This window comes from Lepisosteus oculatus, chromosome 11 (assembly GCF_040954835.1).
Source record: "Lepisosteus oculatus isolate fLepOcu1 chromosome 11, fLepOcu1.hap2, whole genome shotgun sequence".
Taxonomy (NCBI): domain Eukaryota; kingdom Metazoa; phylum Chordata; class Actinopteri; order Semionotiformes; family Lepisosteidae; genus Lepisosteus; species Lepisosteus oculatus.
This window is the reverse complement of record NC_090706.1, coordinates 33,674,659-33,689,614: the sequence shown is the minus strand read 5'-3', so window position 1 is coordinate 33,689,614 and position 14,956 is coordinate 33,674,659. Positions and strand designations below refer to the sequence as shown.

At 36.9% G+C, this 14,956-nt stretch overlaps 1 protein-coding gene across 5 annotated transcripts in view; it reads left to right on the top strand.

The window, feature by feature from the left end:
* The window catches only part of spock1 (SPARC (osteonectin), cwcv and kazal like domains proteoglycan 1), a 253,417-nt gene that overhangs the window by 49,391 nt on the left and 189,070 nt on the right, over nucleotides 1-14,956 (top strand). The window lies entirely within an intron of this gene.

The following is a 14,956-nucleotide window of genomic DNA, read 5'->3' as shown; positions in this document are numbered from 1 at the left end:
GTCAGCTAGTAACATGACCCAGACTTAAACTGGCAACACATGGGCCATAGAGCCTCTTGTGCTCTGGCTTCAACAGATTGAAGCAAACAGTACCTTGTAAGCCCATATTTCTTTTATTTTGTAGCGCTGAGAATTTTCTGAAACCATTGTTAGAAGCTGAAAGTCTTAGGTGGCAACTGTGTTTGCTCTTTTGTTACTGCAAAAAGAACCTGTCTGCAGTTTAGATTCCTGTTTGTTTCAAAGGTGAGTCTCAGGGAGACAAATGGAATACACTCTCTAACCACTGGTCTCTTGTTAGTTTTTTTTTTTTGCAGTGTCTTGATTGAGTACTTGAAGTTATGGATGAGCTGTCTCTGTGGCGGCACTTGAATTCCATAGCTTCTCTGCCTGACTTGGCCCTTGCTCCCCTAATAAAAAGGACAAGCTCCATAGCTTCCACAGCGTGCTCAGCCTCTGTGGCACCTGCAAGCTCAGATTGCTTTGTTGCATTAAACTTATTTGTCTTGTTGGGGGCAGCTGGCAGGTCTTTTACAATCATGGCTTTGGAAACCAAAGGAGAATCGCAGGCTTTGATTTTTATTGGCAGCAGCTGAGAGAAAACTTAAGTGGAACATGCTGTGTAATTTCAATTTTAACTTTTATTATTTAGTTCCACAGGTTGTCAGTGTTGTGACAGGAGAGAGAATGAGAAAGTTGATGTAGCTGTGTTTGTTGTAGTAAAGAAAATACAGGACAGGGTAAACTACAGCATTTTCAGAAAGAAGCTAAGCAATGATTTGTTTCAAATAATGCTTTTACATTTTAGTATTTTTTATTTGTGTAATTTAAATATGGTCATTTTGTGTGTGGGACTAAAACCAATTTTAATTTTCCACTCACTGCTCAATTGAGCTTTGGTAATTTCTCAGTTTAATTACTTAGTCTATTGCACTTTAGTAAACAACATACTTATGTGTTAAGCTATCTCATGATTTTGTGATTAACGCTGACTGTGATCTCATGAAGCAAGTCTAACATTTATAAAGGCTACATTACCATGTTATAACAATATTTATCATGCCTTAGAACATTGTTTTCCAAAAGGTGTAACAGGTGCACAAAAATTCATGTTAATCCTTGTGCTAACATACCCTAAGGCCTCAGAAATGATTAAGATTGTCACCAGTTGTGAACTTTGACAAAGATAAACCTTAGAATTTTTTCTTTTGGTGTGTGCAGTGTTTAAACCAGAAATCAAACACTTATATGTCATATTATATGGGCTTATTTTCATTGCTTTGCAAATTTGACAGTTGAAATATGTTGGTTAATTAAACTTAATTTCTCATGCTTCAGAAGAAAATATTTATAGAAATAAGTTGCTGTAAGCTGCATATAGCAATTATGAATGTTTTGTCAAACCATACCTCTCAGCCTTTCCTTCCTTGTGCCGATTCATGAACTGACTCTTCTTAACTACTGATTGATTGAACAGTGCCCTGGGAAATAGGAAAACTCACTATTAGAGATCATAATAGCATTAACAGATACATTCTATAAACCTTAATGCAGTACTTCTCAAAAGGCAGTATGTGCCTCATAGGTCAATGTGCTTTTTTAGACTAATTGGCCTTAAAGCATTTGATTAAATTGCCTTGTATATCCAAGCTCACCCAGTAAAGTATGATAGAATTGCAATTGTACATAATTTCCTTCTTTTTGAGAGATTTGAGAAAAACAACTTAACCATGGTGTTAAGTTTTGTATCTTCAGATATGCTGTCTCAATCCATTTTAAATCCAGCTCAGATCCTGTCTGTAACCTATAGTTAACTTGACTTGAAAACTCCATTAATGCTTTGCAATTCCACCCATGCATTTTATATTTTTACTTTAGAAAACAAAATAGTAAAATTACTTTCTATGTTACTTTGGCCCTTGGTACAACAGCTAGCTTTACTCGATGACATATTGTGGGCTTAAAATTAAATGTAAATGTTACAAGATGCACTGAGCTTCACACAACACCAGCAATGCGATAGTATTACACAGAATGCCACAAATTCAGGATTTTAGGAAGCTAGTTTAAGAAAAGATAAGTTATCCTAGAACACATGTCCCACATTCATCACCTCTTAAATCCAGTTAAGAATGCCACCCTTGAAAATTCCATGATCCAATGCAATTGATTTTCTAAGTTGAGTTGATTCAAAATGAATAATATCATAAATCAGATCATATTCTGTGATTCCACTATCGATAATAAATCATGTGTTAACAAACTTAGTTCATCTCACCTTGCAGAATTTCATCTAAACTATCCTTGGCAGCCATCTGAAATGATCGCTAAAATGAAACCTTCCATGTGCTTCTTCTATTCTCACCGTCTTGCTATGTTAAGATTTTTAAATTGCCTGTCCCAATGTCACTCAAGTCATCAATAAATAATTGAGATCTGGAATTGTTCCCCCAGCCCTTATGTTTGTGGTTATTATCCCTCTGTTAATAAGTCAGTACTTAGACTACAGCTTGCTCTGTAATTATCAGTCAATATATGACCTACCAATTTTGGCCTGGGTTCTAGAATGGACTTTTGCTGTTCAGTTACAGCAATACAGATACGTTATTTGCTTATCTTCAAATAAGCTGTATAAGCCACTGCAGCATAGGTTCAGATCAATGTATGGAACAGAAACAGGTCTCATTAAGTTTATAAATGATCTGCTGATGACTGCTGACTCTGGCTGTTTATCCATTGTTGTCTTGCTTGACCTCAGTGCTGCCTTTGATACTGTTGATCTTACTATCTTGCCGAAAATATTAAAGAATGTTGTTGGTATTACACAAACTGCTTTGTCATGGTTTAAATCTTATCTAACTGAAGGAAGACAATTTGTCTAAATCAACCACTGTTCCTGTTCAGCAAAGGTGGTTACATCTTGAGTCCCATAAAGAATACAGTGTAGTTTAAAAAATGCAATAGGCAGAAAAAAGGTTCATCTTTGAGGCTTTCGTAGTTTGGGTACATAATTAAACTTTTAAATCCCTGTACAACTAAATGTTGTTTGTCCAGGCCCCCGTGAAGCGTAGTTCAGGACCCTATGCAGATGGTATAATCTGGAAGTAAGTGGAGAAGGACATCGGGGGAAGGTACAGCAGGATAGGACAGGTTGACAGGGGGCGGTGATGGCGGTGATCCAATGCTCAGGGAGCCTGGCGAAAGCAACTAGTCCAGGAAATCCGGGGTGCAGTCCAAAGTCCAAAAACCAGTTGATCCATCCAAGACAAGAAAGGGCTAAAATCCGGAACGAGATCTGGAACTGGAACAAGAAGTTAAAAGAAAGTAACAAGGCCAGGCACTCCGCCCCAGACTCAGATGGTCAGGAAGCTGTGATGAAGCCTATGCTGTCGGGTCTCTCCTGAACCCACTGGCAGGCGGGCTTCCAGGCGTCCATCTCCCAGTGCTGAGCCAGGAATTGCGAGAGTGCCAGGCTTAAATAATGAGACACAAAACAGGTGGCAGGTGCACATAATCAACTTAAATACGAAAGTGTCAGAGCACCCTTAAGAGGAGGGATCCCGATCATGACAGTTTGCATTATTTGTGTACTGGCTTTTTTCAGTTCCCAAAACTATGGTCCAAACACTGGGAGACAGAACTGTTTTGACAGAACTGTTTTGTTCTGTTTTTTCTGTCATGTGAATTGATCTCCCAGCCTATATTAATTCTTATACATCAGTCTACACTTTTAAATGCTGTCTTAAACTTTGTTTTAATGTTCTATCTTTTTAATTATTAACGGTTAATTTATATACAAGTCTCTGCTGTTTTATAATGTTTTATAATAAAGTGCTTTGACACATCATACAACAGGACAATCCTATTTAACATAAAGGCTCTTACCACTGTCTTCATCATTGCATCTGTATCACTTGTTTGGGAAAAACACTGATTCATTGGATTCATAGCTTGTAGATTAGTAGTCAAATGCCAGAAAGGGTTGTATTTTTAAATATATTGCATATTAAATATATGAAAATGCTCTATTAATAAAGGCACTTTTGGTGGAATAGACTGTTTTACCAATTTTACCAACAGCTACTTTGGAATTATTTTACAAAAAAAATGCTTGAGTGTCATTCTTATACCCAGAAGCGAAACACTACCACAATATGGCACAAAATGGATTTAATCATGCCTTGAATAATGCTCACAATGATATATTCCTTAGTATTTCTTAGTATATCTCCCTAGTATTTCTGTTTTTTCTGATAAAAAAGATTTGCTTTGGGCCTTGTGATTAAACTCTGCAATCTTGAATCTTGAATTTTGAATTGTTCTCTACTGTCTGGGTTCTGGTGCCTTTAGACTGGTGAAGGTGCTTTTTGCAGAATGAGACTTTCCACTACAGGGCAAAGCTGTTGGAAAGCTTAATTGGATAAATGTAAAAAGATTAAAGAAAACCTCATCCAAGTACCATGGCTAATTGATTTATAATGTATTAACAGAGCCTTGCTGTTCTCTTGGCTCACGGGATCTGTCAGATCACAATGAGAAAGAAATTACTCCTAATACAACTGTTTAGAAACAGTCACCTGCCGTCGTCTTTGTTACTGTGTGTGACTCATTTCAAAACAAGGCTGGAGGAGAGGAGCTGTGCAGTCTTCATTTTGCTCCCACATAGTGTTTTATGGTCTTCACGTTCTTTCGTTGTGAAGCGAAATAAAAGAAACAACAACAAAATACACACAGAAATGATTGCCAGGACGAGGAACACCAGAGGGACATGTGATAGCTTATTTTTATGGGTGATTACAGTGCCAGTGTCAAATACCCTAATGAATTTATAATAGTTACAGTACTTTCTCACTCAAAACGTTCATTGGTCAGAAAATCAGCTCCTGTCTTTGACATATGAAATTTAAGACAACCTGTTCATTTCCGCAACAATGCCATAGGACTAAAACAAAAGGGACCACATTCGGTCTTTAACTAAGACACAGATATCAGCTAGTGCAGGCCTGGAGGCATTGTTGCCATAAAAATGCATTAAAGATAATAGCTTTTTCTATTTTGTCGCTAGCTTATTGATAATGGTTGAAAGCATCGCAGTTATTCCATTTTCCCTTGTTCATTTTTCAGTAGGATGTGACCCAAATGTGAGAAACACAGGAACAAAGAGAGTTTGTGAATGTTTGTTGGCAGGCTTGATTTTATCCTTTTTAAAGTTGGTCTTAAAAAAAGTCATTTACATTTCTTATTGCCCTTGAGTATGCAGTCATGTTAATAATACTAGTATGATACTAGTGTAGTGTGCTTAGCACTAAAAGAAAGATTGGCTGGAATTCAGTAATGGCATATGAAGGTTATAACGTATTAGTAGTTGTCTTTCTCCTTTGTTTTTGATGTTTTCTTACAAAATGAAGCAGGTTGTAGAATCTTTATGCTTTCCACTCAGCTAAAGTCACACCATTGATTTAACTTACATTTCAGGTGTCCTTGTTTTTGTTAAAGTATGCACCTGCTTTTATGAGAATGCATACATCTAATTGTATCTCCATTTGAAAATTAGGCTTTACATTTTAGAAATAGGTCAAAACAAAAAAAAGACAAACACAGCTAACCAGTTTGAAAAGCGCTCCTGATTTTCTTACTGTATGTGTAATGGAAACTATATTACAATAGTTGCAATGTTTCTGAGAATGAATCAAAGTTTGGGCTCTTGGATTTCATGGGAAATGTTATGCACACATGCAATTTACCAATACAGAAACCCAAGAAAATAAAAAGATTAATAATAATAAAAATAAAAACTGCAAATTTTAGAATCTCTTAAAAAATATCATTTTTCATGTTTGACTTCATGAAATAAGCAATCTCTCAAAAGATATGACTATTAACTGTTTTATAAGCCTTCCAAACTACTAGTATGAATAATTTATCTACTCGTTATGATAGAATAGTATCTCGTCTATTATAATGCCCCACATCAGTTTTTTTTTCCAATGGAGTTACTGAATAGAAACGTTTATGAGAATGTCTGCCATTTTCCCACAATGATTACCTTTGCCACACATCTAAAATAAGATCCAATTAAGAGAAACCAACTTCTTTACACAGAAATTATTAAAATATTTGTTAAAGGGTAATTGGTTTAAAAATCAGTTGAAAAGCTTTATAAAGATTAAAACAGACTTTTTAGCCTTTTTAGACTGGTTTTCTAATTGTTTAGGTTCTAGGATTACAAATTGAGTTTTCATATAGCTTGCTCTTTCTTTAAGTGAGAAAAATAAGTAAGTTTTACTAGGAACTTTAATTGGTAAAGATATGGCCAAAACTGTGTCAGAGCATGATCTATGCTCTTCAGCTAGGAGATTAATGAGCTTTAATGATATTTTCTAACCTTAAATCATAATGTTTTCTTGTATTATAAACAGTATTGTAAAACAAAATAACTTACTGAAATGAATTCAAAGAAAAATAAAAAATAAAAAAGTCAAAAGAAAGGGCTGACTGGCACATTTCCTAGATGTAAGATGAGATTCTTTGACAAATTCAGCATTGGTATGGACAAGCCTCATATTACAATGGAGCACCTAATCAAATCATTTCTACAATCATAAAAGATACTTTTTAGGTCACTGTACTATACTATGACTGTAGTGTGTGTGGTGCTTTAACCACTTTCTCCTTATGAAATATGAAGTTCTGTAGTCCAATACCCTGACAGTTTCACAGTACAGTATTAAAAATTGCTATTAAAAAAGAGGGCAATTTCAGACCAATTTTCTTATATTCTTAGGAATTTATCTGAGCTGTCTCAGCTGTAGGTGTAGCAGAAGCCATTTCTCTGCATGCTGTGAACTTAAAAGAACCTTCCTAGTTGAAACATAACCTCCTATCAATTTCCATCTCATCGCTAGAATTTATATTTTCACTAAAAGGAAGTCATTTTCAGGTCTCTCCACTTATTTCCTTCAGCTTTCATCGCTCTCCATCCATCTGCCGGAGAAGATTGGGGAATAAAATATTAAAAAGTTTTGCATCTCTAGAAGATTGTATAATTTAGATGATGGAGAGGCCTTTAAAATGTTGGGCTCCCAATTGTCTTCATTAACATGGAATGGTTTAACCATTTCCCTGGTATCTCCAAATTAGGATGATTTATGTTATGAAGGATAATAAAATACCTTTACAAAAAGTCATTTTTATGATAAAAAATAGTAAAGACTAGTAATAGTAAATAGTAAAGACTAATGACAAGATCCACAAATATTGAGGAAGTAGATATATTCTAATCTAAGGTGCTGCAACACAATTTAATTCAATGTCTGCTGATGCCATATCTCAGGTAAGTAAATTAATATGACATAAAAGTACAGGATTGTCATGTCTTATTTGCATTAGAAACTTTTTGGTCTGCGTTTGCTGTGTATCAAGTATTGTTTATTTGATATTTAGTGACTAGAAATATAACTGGAATTTCTACCCACATCGTGGGCCAGTATTTTAAATTTCATCTTTACCTATATAATGATTTATAGTTCATTAATTCCAGGAGTCCAATTCCTAGACTAATTCCAGGAGTCTAATTCTACAGTGTGCCTTAATCACTTAATTGTGACCATTTGAAAAGTGGTGCTTATTTGAAGTTTATGGGATTAATTTTAGAAAATGTTGTTTTCATACAAAACACGGTCAGTGTAATTATAATATGCACAACTTATAATTGTGCATATTATAATATAATTAATAGCACTATATCTATTCCAGATTTTGGTATTGTCATCTTTATTAAAGCAGTAGTTTACTCATGCCAACTCATGCCATAAGTAATTGCCATGGCTGGACCATAAAAATCTTTAAATAAAATACCATTGGGTGATGTGTTTAATAGCACAGAAAATGAACAGCAGCTCCATGAGATTATCAGCACTTTACCTCTCCTGTACGATTATTCTACCTATCATAAAAGGACTCTGTACTACTCGCATCCATAACGAGCAAAATGAGCACCAAGACTAATAGCCCTGCACAACTGTCAGATCCTGTGATGTTCCATCACAGAAAGCTATAGCCAGGCAAAAACGGTTCTCTGTGGGTTTTATCTACCCCCACAGATTTCTTCAAGCTCCACTCGGAAGGCTGAGGTCAACGTAGTGGTGCATTATTGCACTGGGGTTTTGTGTAGGCTAACATATTAAGACATTAAATGAATTTGATGCAGTAGTTCCTTTATATATGTTAGCTCCCAGCTGAAAGGGCAGTAGCACTGAGCAATTAGTAGGTGTTGTGGTTAGTTCACTGAAAGACATACATTAATTTAAAGAGAAATGTCAATTTGAAAAAAAAAACATTTACACAAACATTCGACACAACAGTTTTAGAATTTTTGGGGGGCTAAAGCATATGGAAATGTTTTTTCTATATTGAATAGTTTCATAGTACCAACTTTGCATTTGTGTGACAAATGTCAGCCAAAGGATCCCAAAGAGCTTTAAATATATTGGTCCCACTTTGCCCACTTTTGAGGTGTGGCACCCATTTGAATGATGCACAGTGGCCTTTATGTGCCAGCAGCCCCATTATAGCAGATCATCAGAATAATGAGAAAGCACATCGATAGTTAAACAAAGCTTTATGGAAGGCAGATTTTGTAAGCTCAACGTATATTTTATCCAGGAAACTGGGGTTAAAAACCCTAGATGAATGGTGTGAAAAGATCTTTAATGACCAAGTAGCCAGGACCTTGTTTTCTCAAACACTGCAGTATCAGCCGAAGGATGGTACCTCCTGCAGTATAGTGTGTCTTGTCACCATACTGGGGCAATGGTTTGTAAACTCAGTGCAGCGAAGAACGCCACCTACTGGTCAGCCAACACTTACAGCAGCAATGATTGTCCTCAGAGGCTTAACATCCAAGATTTGGGTGGGATTGATGCACCTTGCACTAGAGACATTATTTGCATAAGGTAATGAAGGTCATTTTAAACATAGCCGCAAAGTTCCACACTTTGTGAGTGATCTCTAATGTCTTCTATATCAAACCAGAAAAGCAGAACAGACAAAACGTGGTTTTAGTATAGTCTTTGTAACGGAACGGTCATAATAAGGAATAAAAAGATATGCACTCAGCATATTTAATACATTTTCTCTAGCAAAATAAGAAACCTTCACAACAAACCTTACAACAAACGAAGTAAGACAACTGGAGTTTAAAAAAGCCATTTTCTAATCCAAAATCCAACAAAACAGTTGATTAATAATAAGACTTTTTATCTACTAACGCAGTAGCTCAGCAAAATTCCAACGTGCGTCGATAATTTATCAATAACCTAGTAAAACACAACCGCAAAAACTTGCTATAACACACAAAACCCCATGTTATTACCTTTAAAACCGCCAATAAATCATCAAAATAAATCGACATATAGAAGACTTATATCCAGGCTTGGAGACAGGTGAGACCCTTTGGCTCTTGAGGCTGCTTTTGAAAACCCACCGCTTTGACAAAGCTGGTCTAATAGGTTCAAATTGCTATCATTTATTGTGTTTTCCACCATTCAGAGCCCTAGGAGATGGGACTTCCACTGTGAAGCTCAGGCTGCATTATAGCTATGGATTATTGACATAGCAGGTAATCATCAAATGGATTCTGGTCATCAGTTAACACCTGATGTTAGGTGTTTTTTTACTTCCCAACAGCAATAGAAAGCCTCTCTAGCAGTGCCTAGAGGCTTTCTATAGTAATTGTAATAGCTATTATACCTTTTTATTGTTAATTCTACATATATTTTTGTACATTTTCTGGATATGCAAGAAATATCACTCCAGTTGGTGAGTGGACACTGTAAGACATGTAAAAATGTAATGCTTTACATTTAATGCTCAATGGGATAGCTTGAATTTAAGCGCTAAATGAGGCCTCTACTGTCTATACCTTCAGAGATATTACAAAATGTTTGAGGGGACATCATTCCAGGCAGAAAGTGGCTCTGGGGGGCCTATGACAGTAAATATGTCACGATATTAGTTCCCCCTCCTTAAGGGTGCTCCAGCCCTTTCACTAAAGACTTCATTCCCTGCACCTGTTTCCCATTCCCTGCCCACCTTAAAAGCCAGGAGCTGACGCTCTTCCGGGCTCTGCATCTGATTTCCATATCGTGCGAGTCCGGGACCAGGAAGCGCCTGGTCCCGTTAAGGTTTTAACCTCCGTTCCCGTTCCTGTTCCCCGTCCGCCGGTTCCGACCCGGCCTTCGTGGTTTTAATTCCGAGTTCTGATGGATCTCCTGGTTTTGGACTTACCTTCGTGTTTTGGATACTCTATGGATTAATCTTTGGGATTGTTCGCCTCGGCCACACCTCCCCCGTGCACCAGCGCACCTTGGACACGCCCCCCTGTCTTCAGCCCCGTTTTCCTGCATGACGTTTCCCCAGTGTTCCCCCACTTCGTCGGATTGTGTCGTCCGCATAGGGTCCGGAAAGAACTGTTCGTTACAAAATAGTTGTGAAATGTTCCTAATGTGCCTAGCTTTCACATTTTTTCAGGGCCAGTGTTTGGCAGCATTATCTTCTGTTCGTTCTTCTGAAATATATTGTCATATACAATAAGAAGAAATCTCGTAGACCCTGATTGTGATTTGTGAGACTGATCAGAACTCACTACTGGTTTTATTCCATGTATGGTATCACCTGCCCCAATTGGAAAAAAAGCACTTTGCCAGTGTTTTATAATAGTTTTATTTTACATTGTTCGATCTTTCATAAGCACAACCTGAAAGCACACTGTGGAATTATTTTCAAACCAACTGAGGACAGAACAAAGACCTTTCCTGTGGTCTTGTGGCACAAGGAAATGAGCAGTAGCAACGTCATATGGCTTACAACCCCTTCTCACCAGGAAGCAAAAATGAGGCATTAGTCTTTTTTGATGGCTGGTAGTCCAAAACTGAAGCTCATCTGCAGTACTAATTAGTATTTTAGCTTAGGACTTCCCAGGCTCATTAAAGCACCTCTACCATTAGAAGGAGGTAGACACTAACTCAAGCTAGAGTTCTCAAACCTTCTGGTTTATTAAACTCTGTTTCAGGAAAAAAAGTCTTAATGTATTTTTTAATCAGAACTTACAGTTGTTATGTTTACAGGACTAATCTTGCATGTTAGGAAATTAAAATGAATACACTTAACAAAATCTCCAAAACAATAGTAAAATGTTATCCCTATAGTGGACAATTATCCTTGTTCATCAATGTGGACAGAAATCAAATTATTTTAAAATCATGATCCTAGTCAGGACAAACTCTTTTTAATTAATAAGACAAGGCAGTACCAGGTAGATGGATCTACATGCAGTTTCTAAAAGGGAAATGGTTACTTTGCCTCTCTTATGAGCTACCAAAGGACCCCACCTTTTGGCATGGCATGATTGTTAGCATTGCTGTCACTCAGCTTCGGTGTCTCCTGTCTTTGTGAAGTTTGCATGTTCTCTCAGAGGTTTTTTTACTAGTTGCTTTGGTTTCTGCCAAAAAAAAATATGGCTTAGGCTTAATTGGATTTCATACTTTTTTTTTGTTTCCAGTACTGACTGAAGACCTATAGATACTACCAGAAGAGATGAATATCTTTCTCTCTTTTCTCACTGTTATGAAAAAAGCTTACTGTGGGAAAATTGAGAAGACATCATTTTAGAGCCATATGACCTATGTATAGCAAATGGAGATCATTGTTTCTATTTTTTTCTTTTAGGTTTAATAAGTTCAATAACTTTCATTGTGCTGTGGGTAAAAGCTGTATTTTGGGCATATAAAAACTCAAGATAAGTTACCAATTCCGTGCTCTAGCAGTTTTCTTGAATTCAAGGGTTTCAAATGCAGATACTTTTTATGTATGATTTACAATAATACTTTTTAGCTTTTGAATTCCTGGCAGTGTATTTCAGGCAGGCCAGAGGAAGTTAACTGTTTTGGTGGGCAGTGGCATTTCTAGAACCTGTTTTGTCCTGACTTCTAGATTTGCTCATTGAGGTTTAAAGAAAAATTGGCTCAAGACAGTTAATCTGAACTGCAAGTTTCAGAAATTCAAACACTTTAGGGACTGCTGGGCCTTTGTTTAGATAAATACAGATAAAAATGGATGTGATCCTTAGGCTATTTTAAGTATTACCAGTGAGGTCTTCTGGGAGCTAATTGGGTACGTACTATTCTTCTCATGCTTGATGAATTCATACAGTATATGAAGTTTAATTTATCCATTGAGATTAAAATATCTGACCCAGAAATCAAGCTAAAATGCATGAACTAAGTATTTTTTTTAAAGAGGAACACTATAATAATTCAAAATAATTCTTCAAAAATAAGAAAAGAGCACTCTGAGACAGGGAAATAAGCATTATGGATTATAAAATAGCATGTTTCCTAAAAATCTCTGTGCTTACACAAAACTTTTCTTATTTGGTGACAAAGGTATGTTAGGAGCTTATGCTTTTTATGCTTTCCTGAAGGTTAAAATCTGTATTTAGCAAACATTTAACAAACTGCCTACTGTTTGGGTCCCATTAAGGAAGTGATCAATAGAGAACAGTCTATGCATTTTCATTTGTACCCCTATTACAAACAAATCTGCTATGGGTTAATAAACATCAGAAGCAATGTGATTAAATGCTGGTACTTAGGGACCTGCCCTGTGTAGATGCAACCGAGCTGCTCTTTTTTTTACTTTGAACATAATTTTCATCTAGAACCTCAGAACTCTCTTAACATGTGGAACCCACAGCCAGTTCGTGTGTCACTCAGATTGGCTTGCAGACGTTTTAAAAACAAGAAATTGCCTGTTTTTAATCAATGTGCCCTCTGATATGGGCAACGTCTGCTTCAGCTCTTATCAAAGCCAAAACAAAGAGAAGACAGACAGCTGACAAAGCATTACGCTGTCCATGGGTTGGGTTTGATGGATCACCTGTCAATGCAGAGTAGCCCTCTGCTGATCAGGTGCAGAAATTTTTGCTCGGAAAAGTCTAGTTAAGCTTTTCCAGTGCTGATGCTATTCATTTATTAAATGTGTTTCTGCAGGTCAGGGTCCACTTCATGCTGGTCTAATTGCCCAGACCGTCTGGCGGCAGGCTGCACCACATTGGAAAAGAAGGCCAAAAAAATCCATTAAAATCTACAAGTTTTTAAACAATGTTATAATTGATGTAACAACTTATTACAGCTGCTTAATAAAGTGATCAATGGACTGTGAAGCCACAAAGCACTGTGACTGCAGATTAAATTTCAAGTCGACATTCATACATGAAACAGAGGCATATCTAGAATTTCTGGAGCTGTACGGTATATCTGGAATTTCAGGAGCCCTACCACAAGAGGTCATTTCTCTGCTGTTTTCTGAGTTCTTTTTCCTTTGTGCAGCTTTCCTCTTAAGGCGAGTTTGGTCGGGTTTCATATGCAATACTAAATGCAAGGTGAGAGAACACCTGTAATTAGTCATGCAATGAGGATCCTGTAGTGTTACGTAGCATTGTGTTTTACGTGTTGTGTGTGAAAAGGTTGTTTATTTGGATTACTCAAGCATTCACTTAGGGATTCATTTGGTTCATTGCTGAGAAATTAGGTGTTATAAGGTGAATGATTTGACAGGCCTTTGCACTAACACTCTATGATCATGTATGATTTGGTCAGATCCTTAGTGGAGCTTTTAAAATCAGCTGTGCTGCTGTAAGACACCATGAACCCCCTCTGTAAATGTCTTCTCTCTGTAGCAAGAATGAAGAATGAACAGTTAAATTGAGACTTAATAAATATCCCTGTCTTACTCGGAACCATTTAGTTGTTTTAAATTAGGAGAGTTTCACTAAGAAAAGAGACAAAAAAGGGGGATATTGAGAAAACATGGATGTACAAAATGTACATTTGAAAATTTCCTGTTCCAACAAGGATATTTTTGAAAAAACCTAAACACGCCGAAGTGTTTGTTTTCTTGTAACAAAGAACACAAAAACAGTAACAGTTAAAAAGAACCAAAGAACAGCAACATCTTAAGTTGAAAACACGTTTAATTCTGGTTGTTTCATTATTTTTAGTTCTCAAATTGTGGAAATGTGCAGTAGAATTGCCAGGTAATCTAATTGTACACATACAAGAGAAGCAGTTGTTTGTCTACTCCCCTCTGGGAGCATCTAGCTGCTCTGAGCTGTTATTGGCAGCTACTTTGCAGCCTCATGAGAACAAATTGGAGGATTAGAATTTTACTTGCCCCACCCTGTGTGTGTCTCTGTGTGCTTTCCCTGCTCAGTAGTGCTGACATATTCAATTGAAGTGCTTTAGGGATGTCTTGTTCTCTGTTTCTTATATTGTTAGTTATTTTTTTAACAAAAAAAGTTCAACCCTTTGTAATTGACTTGTTGTTCCTGTTGCTGAGGTAGAGCTTCAGTATTAATAAGTATGCCGATAACACCGATCCAGCTCTGGCAGTGCATTGTCTGGGTTGCACTCTGTTAAAGCTTATTTCATTTACAAATAGATGCAAGTGAGAACTGTCAAACAGAGACAGCATTTGCACCAAGATTGCAGGAAGTCATTGGGCTGACCTCTGGAGTTGGACAAACACATGATGGTGATCTGGAATGGGACAGGGTAACAATCTTGCCACATCTCTGATAGGACCACATCCCTTTCCTATTTTTCCAGTTTGTTTCACATCGTAAATTCTGAGCCAGTTTATCTGAAGGAAGTATATTTAAGGTATGAGGGAGCAGGGGAGTTCTCCACAGTCTGATGTTTTTTTTTAAGCCCGTTACCAGGTGCCAAAGCAGTGGGTGGTCATTTGTTACATATTCTGAAGAGAGTCGCATCTCAGAGTTCTCTTGTATACATGTTTACGCAAATACAGTAAATTACCACCAGTTGTGCCTGTCAAGTAGGCTTCATGTCTGTTGTTGTGAACTGCTGGATTCTGTGCATACTGTAAAGAGAAGCCTCCA